Here is a 14029-nt window from a genome sequence, read left to right as displayed (position 1 = left end):
GTCTGATTTTTCCCTACGACCAGTAATAAACAAGTTACAAATGTAAGCTATTTATAGAAAACAACAATGGAAGTAATTCTAGGATCTTATGCATAACACTCCGTCGCATGATGATGAACAATTGTGCCAAGTTACATCAAAATCCCTCTATGCATCAAAAAGAAATGCTCCAGACAAAGCCATTCTTGTATCTGACTTTTGACCTCTAAGTGTGACCTTGACCTTAGACCTGGTTCTTCCGCAAGACACCCCGTCTCATGGTGGTGAACATTTTTGCCAAGTTACATCAAAGTCCCTCCATGCGTGAAGAAGAAATGCTCCAAAGTTGTCATTATTGTATCCTTTGACCTCTAAGTGTGACCTTGACCTTAGACCTAGGGATCTGGTTCTTGCGCATGACACTCCATCTCATGGTGAACAATTGTGCCAAGTTACATCAAAATCCCTCCATGCATGAAGAGAAATGCTCCGGACAAAGTCATTTTTGAATTTGACCTTTGACCTGTAAGTGTGATCTTGACCTTTGAGATAGGAACCTGGGGCTTGCGCATGACACTCCGTCTCACTGATGTTAACATTCATACCATATATAAACAAGATTGCTCCATGCATGTCCAAATTATGGTCCAGACAAACAAATCCGGACGGACGCACGCACATACACCGAATAGACATTTGGACAACTATGTCTTCGCTTCCGCAAGCGGGTTCGACAATAACGAAACCAATGTGATAATACATTATCTCTTAAAGTAACAGAGCTTAGTCAAACACTGCTGTTCTCAAAATATATTTAGTTTCTAAATAAATCCTGAATTCCTATCCTTAAAAGTTTTTTTTTTATTAAAGTTCCCTTGTTCTTCTGTCTTTTTATATTTTCTGGTGTTTCTTTCTTGCTTTTCAAGTATACTGGATTTGTTGATCTTCCATTTTGTAGCTGCCTGCTCTCAAGAAGTGAACCTGTAAAACAGAAATCAAATATTGTAAATTGATAAAAAGAGACCCCAACCAACTTTCATAAAGATCCCATGAAAAATATGACCTATAGAGTGGTCACAAGCAAAAGTTTACCGACGCACGGACGGACGACGGACGCCGCGCTATCACAAAAGCTCACCTTGTCACTTTGTGACAGGTGAGCTAAAAAATCAATATCTGAGAACCGCTTCCTCCGGTAACACTAAAATGTTTACAAATAAAATTACACCATTTTTTGATGTGATTTTTGGGAAATGTTACCTTGCATTTTGGGATGTTGGGGGAAAAATGCAATATTTTTGGATTGGGAAGTGGCCGAATATAGGCCTCTGTCATATAAGGATGAAAAGCCCTGCCGGCTAACAATTTCTGACAAGAAATCATTTTCAAAGTTTTTCTTTTCCGTGAGTTCTATATGGAATTAAATTCTTTGGGTAATTTTGAAAGAGGACCACCCCATGATCATTCTGTGAAGTTTGGTGTAAATCTGCCCAGTGATTCTGAAGAAGATTTTTACAAATTGTTGGCACATGACGGACATCAACTCATGTTGTCACCCTGTGACAGGTGATCAAGCTAATAATTGTTTAAATTTACATACATGTATTAAATTTTATTGTTTTGTCCAGAAATGCTTTATCATCAAGAAAATGAAATGGAGTCTTTACTAAGGTCTTAAACAAATTTGTTTCCGGTAACATGCTAAAAAAATTAGGGTAGGTAGGTCGGAAAAACTTTTTCTTTGGATTTTTTAAAATTATTTTTAGGGAGACTTTTTGGAAACTATTTTTGTGTCAAAAAATGAATACAAATAGAGGGGTTATGCCTCTAGAGCATCAGTAAGTTGATTTATAACACCATTGTCCATGTTTAAAGCATAAAAAGTGCCGTTTTGCAAAAAAAAATGTTCTCAAAGACAAAGGCGGACGGACCGTCCATTTAGGGTCGGGCCAAAAATTTATGGTAGGTCAGGATACAGGAAACAGACATTTTTTTTACGCCTAATGTTCTTTGGTATTTGATTCTATGCACTGACTCAATCGCAAAAAACTGTTCACACAAATAATAATTTGTATACAGTATATCATGCCTTTTGAATGATTGAAACTGCTTCCCATGGTGCACAGCTGCAACTCTATAATAAAGAAACAGAAAGATAGAAATACCTTATGAGCCGCAAGCAAGTGGTTTCAGTCTGTGAACAAGCACTTTGGAGCAGTACAACAATAATCTGTATAATAGACCAAGATGCCTGAAAAGTGAAAGGTGAGCAAATTAAGAAAACATGGACAACCAGCTGTTTTGAAATTTCAAAGGTCTAAGAGCTAACATCCTTTTGCAGTTTATCAATTTTCATGCCAATAAGATGACCCCAATTATATCATTGGCATGGCGGGAGAAATTTGTTAAATAAAACTTTTTTAATGAAAATAAAACAGTAGCAAATTTTGTCAAAATGTATAATGAAACGAAGTAAATTGCGGTTAAAAATTTCAGTTTTGAAAAAAGAAAAGGCACTGTATGAGTAGGTTTGTTTACACGACTGACCAGCCAGAACAGCCAAATATTCATAGCTGCCAAGGCTCCACAAAGGCCACGAGTGTGATCGGAGTTCGAAGGGAAGATTTCCCTCGTGAGGGTCTGGAGGGCGATGATCCTTAAAAGCCGGAAACGCCCTCACATAGAAAATTTAGACTTTTAACACACAATAGATCTGGTCTTGAATAGTCTCCCTCCATGTTTACTTTTTGTAATGTTTATTCATGCGGTAGAAATTACATGTTGCACCGGTGAATGTAAAAGCTGTATTATACGGTATAAAAACACTGTGTCAACGTCACCTTGCATGTTTGATTAAATAATTTTCTAAGAAAAAAACAATTGACTGCTTTATTTCTTTAACATGCATGTGACCTTGAATAGTGGGCGTGTGGCCGTGATCTAAGGCCCAAATGCGTGTGTCTTGACAGGTATGAACATTACTTTAACCCAGTGAATTCCAGGTACCTTTTTGACTTGGTGATCTATGACTTTTACTTTGCTCGGTACCATGAAAAGGCAAAAACAGACTGGTAAAGCAGCTAGAAGAATCTGCTCTGCCTTCCTCAGTTTAGTATGAACACAGGAGCCGACAAAATGCTACAATTGTTTATTGGTATCTGACGGTCATGATTCATAAACGTATGACTTTAAACGTATTTGAGTATGTGTGCAGTGTACAAAATTCAGATTTCAACTATATATAACCATGCTGGCAACCAGATAGGAAATTTTCCAAGCCTGACACCAATTTCACATGCCCAAACTTAAAGCTGAATTTTGAACCATAAAACAACTGGTCTAGCTCATAGCCTCAAAATACTTCATCATATTGTTTGGGACATGCTCGACTGGGGATTCCTAGGAGAACAGGAACTGAATGCATCGGACCAAAAAGTAATGTGAGCGGCTTCAGTTTGCATTTGCAGAGCTCAAATTTAATTTTTTTGACCAATGTACTGCAAATTTTTAGCATGTAGCTTTTTTTTCTTGTTGCTTAATCTAAAATCTACTTGCAAATTTAGACTTTCAATTAAGAATGTTAGAATATCCTAAAAAATCATGCGAGAACATCAATATTGTTTGCACGGTTTTCCTTGGTGTACAATTTTGTGCTTTATAACTCAAAATGACCTTCAAAGTAATTCGGAACGCATCATTGATGGCGTAACTTAACTACTGGCTGAAACTACGGCAAGGCAAATTTTCGAACCTAATATTATAAATAGCGATTCAACTGTATACATGTACGAATCAGTAAGATAGCCTGCGTTCTAGATTTAATTATAAGATAGACCTCTACATTTCTTTATAATCAGTAATCCATTCAACAAAAAAATGGCTAACCAAAAAAGATGTTGTGTTTTCTGTTATCCTCAAATGAAAGCGAATCTACAAACATTAACAAAAACTGCAACAATTTTGACTATTATCTGTATTTACAAAATAGTGTGAAATTTTTATCTTAACTTGCATTCCATGAAATTGACTTGCATTTAGCGAGTCCAAAATTTGAGCCCTGTGATTTGTGAAAGTAATTACATCTTCTGCATGATTATGGTTCTGACTAACTCTTAAACTCTTGCATTTATGGAACAGTTTGAATTCAATTCCTTCATAATTCTGACCAACTAATCGAGCATGCTTCAGAACTCCAGATAAGGGCTGTATTTTTGTAATTTAATACGAACTTGTTAGGGATCAGATATGACTTTATTTTAAAATGTGGATGTATCAATACGAATTTATTTTAAAATGTGGTTGTATCAGTACGACATGTAAACAGTATTACATATATTCCAAAGAAAGATCGAGCCGAATTGCATGTCTGTGCCAAGTTGCGCTTATCAACGCTAACTCGACTGTTGACAATTTGCACGGTGTCAAATGAGTGTGGAATGTACGAAACAAACACCATTATAGCATAATGTAATGCATTTACACATAATTTTTTGGACTTCAAAAATTATGCGTCATAAATATCTGAAAGGGGGAAATAATTCTACCAAAACTGAAGACAACCAAGTTTGAAAGAAATATCTTTACTATTTTTCAAAAAATGTTAGTTTTAATGTCGAATGCCCGATCGGGCAATGTTACCAGCCTGTTTAAAATCTATATTTTTTTCTAAAAGCCGATCCGATTCCCTTTAATGCTATATTTAGGCCGAGCACAGCTTATCGGCAGAATAATAAGCTCAACTTAATTACTGTGTATACATGCAGTGAGCCTTAAGAAATAATAATCTAAAAGGCCCATTTCAAATTGATGAATAAATAAAAATGTAAAAAATAAGGAATTTCTATGCTTTTTATGGGTGGGGTGTATGTTTACATTATTATTATACAATGGAAAGTTAGTTACTCACGTTTCTAAAAATGTCAACAGGTCCAACCATGCACATGCTGTAATGGAGTGCCGTCCATATTCTATATAAAAGTAAAATAATTCCATTAATCAGTCATGCCTGCAAGTAAAATCACGGATTTCTTAATTTTAAAAATTCAATATAGGCATAGTAACAAAGAAGTTCAAAGAAACTTAAGTACCGGAAAGGAATTAAATACGATCTGAAAAGCGACAATAAGGTGAATCTATTCTCATTCCCCGAGCTAAAGAACTCGTTGGAGAATGTTTTTGTTTCCTCAAATTTTCAAAATGTCGGCGCCAGTGTAACGTGCATCCACTCTCACGCTAAATATAAAAATGTTTAAAATGTCGCCGTTTAAAAATGCTACTCAGTATTGAACAAAGCATGTTTGTATGACAAATTATATCAGTGTAGTCACGTTACCGGCTGATTAGCTTCTGACGCAACAAAATTAACAGCTTACTTTAAATATATTCTTTCGAGTCGCAGACATCTTATTGTGCGGATATTGCGTTTCGCCTACTGATCTGACGGACGCTTATTAACATTAACGAAGACCGTGATATCCCGAATTTCATCGGGGTCGTCGCACGCCCATGGTCTGAACCGGAACTCCATACTTTTTTATTTGGATAGTATGTGTTGTTTGGATACCCTCGTATGTTACCGTAGTGGGATTCGATTGATTCCCTATTACATCCGGACAAATCAATCTTCACAACTCTAAAGTTCGGTATAATAAGTTTCAAATTAAGTCTGTCTAATTGATTTTCACGTAAGATCAGAAACTCTCATAATATGAAATAAGGCAAAGCCTCAAAACGAGCTCAAAGAAATCGGATTTAGCTAAAAATATATGCATCATTTATTTGTCACACAGAAACTATTCCCTACTCACAAGAATTCAGGAGAACCCATTCACTTGAAAAAGTCTACATTTAGTGTCACCATACCTGTAACAGTGAATATCATACGTTGCAAAAATTATGGGAAGCCGGTGTCACGGTGACGTCATTACCGCGTTCCCGATTCTTTCTGCTTATTAATGACATTTTTACCATTTTCTGGCCGATGCTTGATCTTTTAAATGAAAAAAATATTTTTTTCAAACAACTGGAAAGCATTCTTTCATTATTATTAAGTGATGAATATTTTTTTAGCAATTGAAGAAGTTCTGTATTCACTCCCGAAAGAAGTACTTCCTGTGAGCACCTATCCGTTAGGGTGCGCTTTTTAAGAACTTCCGACGAAACTTTTCAAATCCATCACCAAGTGTGGAAGTATACTTGCGTTACCGTAAAGCTCGATTCTCGAGCAGGCCCTTCTGGCCTGCTCTTCGAGCTCGCTATTAAATTCACTGGCTCCGAACAGATAAACTGTTACGTTCTCCAATGAATATTTTGTCCGTTTAGTCTTCAAAGCAGACAGGTCTATATACTCTACGCTTCGAAAATTCTTGACAAATACCCAGTTAAAATCAAACGGAATGGTTTTGTATGATACAATACAAGCGGGCCCATGATCTGGGATAACATACGAAGGTTGAGTAATGTAACTGGCATCCACAATTTTTAAATTTGGACATAACTGATCAAACTGGTATGTGAAAGAATTTAACTTCACTCTTGAGATATTGAAATATTCCAAGGAATGGCATTTTTTAAAAAATGCTGACATATTCATAAAAAGAATTTGTGTTGAACTAATATCTAGTACCTTTATTTGCTTGTCGAAAATCAATTTGAAAAACTTATTAGTAAGTTTTAATCCTTCACGATAACTGTTCAGGCGTGATATGTTCAGGCTTTTCAGATTTGGTACAAAACCAGGCTGGTTTAATGAATTCACAAGATTATCTAAATCACATCTGTGACAGCCACATAAGTCTAGAAGTTTTAAATTAGTGAGCCCGGTAAAAGTTTGTGGTTTAAAGTCAACAATAGTTGAGATATCTATACGTAATACTTCCAGATTTGTCAATCCTGCAAAACACGAGGAATCAAAGAATTGCACAGTTTCGTGTTTATCCAGCCAGTCACTGTCGACAGAAAATTCTAGGTTTGTAACTTGTCCCCAATTTTTGTTAAAAATAATCCTTTTCGCAATGTCCTGTCAGGGAAATAGGCATCGCTTACGTTTCTAAGATGGACCGTTTTTGTACCCGCCGGTAAATCTTCTGGTATAATACTACAAACAATATCTGAGTCCCGTCTCGTACAGTGTTGCCAATGACGAGGATCTTTCAACAAACTTCCCGATGTTTCAAAACAACATGATTCAAAATGAAAATAAGCTGCTATAATAACGTAAACTTTTACTAAACGTATTCCTATAACATCCATGATTTTTTTGTGTTTGTAATGCGACTTTGTACCATCAGATCCGTGTTTATGTATATAAAAAACGATAATCGAACACAATCACTTCAAGTAACCTTTCACAGTTTGAACAAGGCATTAATTTTATTATATCAGCCACTATCCAACAGTAGCTCTAAGTGACCAGATTACGGGTGTCGTTTAGCACTAGATATTTCTACCTTTCATCGATTTTATCAAATCTTGGCCTTGCAATTATCAAAATGTATGCGAGAAAGGAAGAAAATATGATAAAACCTTTATTTTTAACTAAACACACAATGATTGAAGGATACTTTTTGTTTCAGTGTTAGATCGTAATATTTCGAGTGAAAACCAGTTTTAATATTCCACGCCAAAGACACCCTATGCAAAATGAATGATTTGAAGTTCACAAATCATAAATATTTTGATATGTCATATCAAGTACATATAAATAAAGAAAACACTTACTGCCATTTTGCACTAAATCCAGGAAATATTCGACATTGTTACGCCTGAGGTTGAAAAATCGTGTGATATTGCTAAATATATGTACAGTTGAAACTCTGTATCTCAAATTGTGAATGATCGAGGGTTTTACTTCGAGATAACCGAACGACAACAAATTTTTATGTGCATTGTGTGTCCGAGACGGGACTTGAAAATGCCTTCAAAACTTCAGTAAATTCATGATAAAAGCTGATGCGATAAGCAATTTATAAGCAATTTTGTTTTTTACACAAACACATTCTATAATTGACGATACAATACGCTTATTAATAATTATTCTATATTGATCGGGAAATACTTTGAGTTACATGCAGCAATTATATTTTGTAATTATACATGGAGACACAACATAATACATTCATTTAATGTATGAAAGTCTTCTATGTATAAGTGATTGCGATCTTTTAATGTGGCTTTTCGGTTGAAATATTCCCCCCGTTTTTAACCTTATTTTTCATTTGAGATAAGCATTTGGGCATAAATCTTTCCATAATTTCAAACAACATAATTGTAAGCTTATAGTAAATAATTAAACAAAGAACATGCTACCGACTGAACCTTACAAAATAAAGCCTGACTTAGTCCTGATTGATGCAAGCACTCGAATATTTACAATGAAGTTAAAGTTCATATGATATCTGACTTAGCAAAGATATGTTCGCCCTGACCATATGATTGAATGACACTAATGTTTGTATCCTTTTACGATCAAAAATATGTTATTATCGTCCGGTTCAGTTTGTATACTCTCTCACTGAAGTAATCAAGTATTTACCCCAGGCGTTTCTATTTTGAATCAAAATACTGTAAATTATGGTGACTGATTTGTACCATTTCGTTAGTTTGTTCTGTTGCAGCGACACAACGACAAACGTCGTTATCGCGCCCCGCCAAATTAGCCCCGCCAAACTTTGCCCCGCCGAATGTCCTTATGGCACCCAGACGAACGTCGCTCCGGTGAATGTCGCCCTGTCAAACATCGCTCCACCGAACGTCGCCTCGCTAAACGTCGCCCTGCGAATATTTCTCTTCCTTACTAAAGGGCCCGGACATTGCATGGTATTACGTGTATAACTAAGGAAATAAAAAAGGATTTCTCTACGAGTTTTAATATGACTGCTGTGATAAGATGTGTCATGACTCTTGCCCAACCCCTCAGCAAACTGTGACATAGACCTATCAGAGAGGGAACTGATGTTTGCTCGCAAGAATCCATCTCATTCAGGCAGATAAGCATATAGTATTTTCACAAGGTACGACAAAGCTAAAAGAACGGACGTACAGACGGGCAGGCGCATACACGCGGTCATATTGCCCATGTCATAAAACAAATCTTGAATTTTACAAGTGTCAGTGATTGAATCTGTTCACTGATGGATTGTGTAAAAGTGAACAATTTCTTCTTAATCAGGGACAAACAAATAGATATTAAATTTATTAAATCGTTCTAAAATTTATCTTCAATTTAATTAATACTATCATGTTATTCTGGAAGGCGAAAAGACGACTTATCTCTGGACGATGTTCGGTGTGGCGACATTCTACGGGTGACATTTGTCGGAGCAAAATTCGGCGGGTCGACAATCAACAGAAAAAGATGCTGTAAAAATTATACGGAATTCTAACTTTTCGGACATTTTTTCCACCCTTGTATCCCTTTAAACTAATGGAAGTTGGACATAAATAGATAAGGAGAGGACTATCATTATTGCAACACCAACTCTTTCCCATTCATTAAAAACACCTGTAACTGTTGCTTTGTTCGGTACAGCTGCTACATGGCAATACACGGTTTGGCCACTCATCGCAGTGAGGTTTGAAACCTCGACTATAGTATAGAGTTATTTCCAGTGAGGAAGTCATCCAGGAAGCCATCCAGCTGCCTTGCGGAAAGTTAGTGGTTCTACCTAGATGTCTACCAATGCCTGAAAACATGCTGATACCTGGGGTCTTCATTCACACGAAAAAGCTGAAATCTAGCCATATTGTCTATAATTTATAGTGTCGGTGTGACGTTAAATCCAACAAAAATCAAAGACTTAGGCAAAAGTAAAGTATTGCAAGTGTAAAATCAAACGACACTAAATGTTGTTATAGAGGTTTTGTGATATAATGAGTCTTTTGTTTTTTTCCTGATGACGACAAACTTTAGAACAGCAATAAAATCTTCTTCTCAAGGACAATTGCACTATAATTAACCGAGACAGTATAAAAACGTCTGTAAAAAGATTCCTTGGAAGAAAAGAACGCGACCAAGCTGACTTGGTTTGATTGATTCTTTGCATGAGGTAAAAATGTTTGACATTTATTAATGTAAGAAACAAAGAATCATAAATGCATACACTAAATGTTTTTGCAGAAGACCGATCATGAAGAGAAAGATCATCACGAGGAAACAGGCAAAAAGATGGATATCAAACAGATCAGTCCCGATTGAAATACTACTGTTATGATAATTGGAAAAATCTATAAGAATGTCCTTTAATGACATGGAACGTGTCCAAATAAAACAAAAGCAAAGCAAAGACTGTTGAAGTTTGTCTTTCACGAGAGGTTATGGAATGCGCAAATCCCCTAGCACTGACTAAAATGGATTTTTTATATCCATAGTCATTAAACGGATGAGCAATAATTCTGTTACATACGCGTCTTCCTGTACGTTTTAGCCAGTATGGAATGAGCAAATGAAATCCATTTTAGAGACAAAGAATCAATTATCTGCAAATATACGTATGGTGTAAGTTGTAATCGCCGTCTATGAGTCATGTATACAGGTACTTCACCTTAACTTCTGTTAAAAAGGATAATGTTTAGGTAAAATATAGACAATATTTTCTTTGCTGTCAGAAATTTAAGTTGTCCAAGAATCACCCACCATTAGGACAGCTGCACTGCATTTGAATATTGGGAAGATTCATTTGAGGGTTGAACGGAAAACTGTCTTAATATGTCTTGCAAGTTCTGAGTGATGAACAGTTGTAAGCTCTCAATTTATCACCCGGATTTGAAAAATTGCCACACATTACCGGAAATTAATACAAATTCAACCTATTTTCATTTTTTGGTCGTAACTGTAGCAATTTCAGCAAGAAAGCATCATTATACAATGATGTATGTTTAAGGTCTTAAATTAGGAAAAGTAACGTAATATCTTAGAGTGTAATTTATTTACATGTTTTTTTCCACTTTTAAATAAATGTCAATCCTAATTTTGGTTTATTTTCTTTTGATTTGATTGTAGAAAGTAATATACATATTTTGCCGATATTTATTGCAATAATATCTGATAAATCTAGTGGGAAGGAATTCTATCGACATAAATGGCATTGTGTTACAGAACACTATGAAAAATAATACATGTACATGTATTCGTTTAATTAATTGTGCAGTTCTCTCCATCTGTTTTCGAATCATTTACTAATTGTTTGTGTTATTGTTTTTTAAATTGCCGCTACATCGGTTGTATAAAATTCATTGTCAAAAATTTATTCTCAAGAAATTAACATTTTGAGAAATGATACCATCACCTTAGTGATGATTATGTCACTTTTTCTATAAACGTCCTTCCCTCAGTTATAAAATAATGCTTATTACAAAAATGTATTGTATGACTAACTTCCTTAGTGAAATTTCCCAATATGTCATAAGGTAGTAACATAGCTATGGACAATAGTATGATTTATTTGAATAACTGATGAAAATGCAGAAACAAAAGTCTTTGTTGCACTCAGAAACATTTGATTTCTCCAGTGATATGTGATTCAATGATAGACAAAAACCACAAGCGGTTTTAAATGAATCTGTGAACACTGAGATCGTAAATACGAGCCAGTCGGTGCATTCTTACAATTTAAAGCTTTTTATACCCTAAGGTAATGGACCCGTTATCACAATCGGCAATTTCCGTGTGATAACGTATCCTCGGTATATGATTTCGGGATCCTTCGGCCATAACAGAATATTCTGAGAATAAACAGAAAATGAACGAATGTTAGAATCTATTATTTAGTAAGTAATAACATCTGTAACCAGTTGAAATAAGCGAGATGTGCATGGATAGGTATCAATATGTATTTCAAGGAAATAATAGTGTTATGTTCTGTTTACTCTTAAAAGGGCACCAAGTGGCAAACAAACCAGGCATTAAGGTATTTCTTGTAAATTTCTTTCAAAAATACTTCGTGTTTTTGTCAAACCATTACGAAGGTTTTGTATATCACTGACAGTTAATTGTATGTTTTAGATACTGTTTCTGCATCTTACGAATTTAATTTAGATATAGTTTTTTAAATGTTTCAGACGTTACGTTGTATGCATACTAAGTTCAAACATAAGCGCTTTGGTTCATCCTTTATATCTCGAATAAATCTCATTTTAAGTTTCTTTAAATATCTTATATAATTGCTTCGTATCAAGTAAATAAGTCTATAAAAATGTCCTTTAGAAGCATACAATACATATAAAGTCAGATGCACTAATAATAGTGGTATGAACTTTAGTTTCTTACCACGAAGGTAGCACTTATTACAAAATATATGAAATAACGGACCATTGTTTAGTTTAATTGCCAGCAAACGACCTTACAATAACAAAATAACGGAATACTGCATAGGTTAGCTGACTACAGCGACTTTATAAATATACTAATAAAGAAGTAGAGTAATTCTGCAAGGCGAGGAATTCATATAGCCTCGTAAATAAGGCAATAGCATCTCTTGTTGGAAAAGAATGTCCGCATAGCCAACTATTATTATAATATTGTCCTATTGTAACAAATTATTACAGTCATCTCGCTGCGCTTCTTTGTTCATTAAACGTGAGTTATTAAGGCGATACACATAACATTTTACTACTGTCGTCTTTACAGGATATATATATATATATATAGTAAAAGTCTAAATCTTATAATACAAGAAGTCGAACAAGAACATAGACATCTTGCATTTGATTTACTTATTTGATGTAGGTCCTTTTCTGGAAACAAGTTGAACCTTAAATTCAAAAATAAATAGACGACAGTGCTAATTAATATGTAAAGAAAAAAGTATTAGCGAAAATAAAACCATCGCTAGAAATTCCCAACTTACAGTACTAAAATCGTGAACTCGGCAGTTTGTAATTTGCGTATAAGGATGTTTGAGTAAAAACATGAGATTAATTAACGGCAATAAGATAGGACTTACAATATCGTCGATTTTAAATGATATGAGTACTAACATAAAGAGAAATCTCGGCAACAGGACATGCCGTATTTAGAAAAAACACAGCTTATAACACTTTGATACAGATTAAGTTCCATACTCATTACTTTCTACTTTTTTACTTATAAAAAGGTATCTTATTCATTACGTTGTATCGCAGAATCCTTCATTACATTTTCGAAAAGTCAAGACTGCTAATTAAATGCGGTTTATTAAGTAACAAAAACAAAATTGATGTTTAATGAATTAGAAATTATCTGAAAAGGGGCGAAATTTCCCAGTGGCTTTTAAAATCTTGTACAGACGGTATCAACAGCTGCTCTTTAATACCCAGAAAAATTTACATGTTGATAGTAGTAAAATGATATTTTATAAACTGGATCGCTGAATAGTTAGTCCAGTGGATTAGCTTTCCGACGGGTAACATCGTTTTTTCTATATTCTGTTCAGTCTATATTGTTGAAATGGACAGGAATAAAGAACACATTTTGTGATTGTGTTCACACGTTTAACGCCATTCTACCCGATTGAGAGATATGTAGTTCACAATTTCGCTGTTGTGATACCAGTCTTCTAGCATGTTCCGTCATCGTTGTCGACATGGTTTACTATATTACACATTTGTGTGTATACGTTTAGAAAAGTTGTATGTTTTTTTATGTCCCCGAAAGTGGGCATATTAAAATCGCACTGTTAAATTCTTGTCAGGACTGTCATGCACAAGCTCCAAGGTCAAGGTCACACTTAGAAGTCAAAGGTTAACAGGGTCTATTTCGTGTCCGGTTCATAACTCTGCCATTCATCAAGGGATTTTAAAATTACTTGGCAAAAATGTTCCCCATAATGAGACAACGTGTCATGCATAAAATCCAGACCCCTAGCTCTAAGGTCAAGGTCACACTTAGAGGCTAAAGGTCTGTTTCTTGTCCGGTCCATAACTCTGCCATCCATAAAGGGATTTTAAAATTAATTGGCCTACATGTTCCCTATAATGAGATGACGTGTCATGCGCAAGACCCAGACCCCTAGCTCCAAGGTCAAGGTCAAACTTAGAAGTCAAATGCTAACATGGTCTGTTTCCTGTCTGGTCC

The 14029-nt window shown here is 35.1% G+C and overlaps 1 long non-coding RNA gene across 1 annotated transcript; it reads right to left on the bottom strand.

Moving 5' to 3' along the window:
• Positions 1–369: 369 nt before the first annotated feature.
• Positions 370–7314, bottom strand: LOC128548265 (uncharacterized). The gene is made up of 3 exons (XR_008366907.1): positions 4886–7314; positions 2145–2230; positions 370–960 (listed from the first exon to the last, which is right to left on the bottom strand). It is a non-coding gene; the product is annotated as an uncharacterized LOC128548265 (long non-coding RNA).
• Positions 7315–14029: the final 6715 nt, after the last annotated feature.

The sequence above is a fragment of the Mercenaria mercenaria genome, chromosome 14 (assembly GCF_021730395.1).
Source record: "Mercenaria mercenaria strain notata chromosome 14, MADL_Memer_1, whole genome shotgun sequence".
Taxonomy (NCBI): Eukaryota; Metazoa; Mollusca; class Bivalvia; order Venerida; family Veneridae; genus Mercenaria; species Mercenaria mercenaria.
Note: the sequence above shows the minus strand (reverse complement) of the source record. Positions and strands in the feature narration are given on the sequence as shown.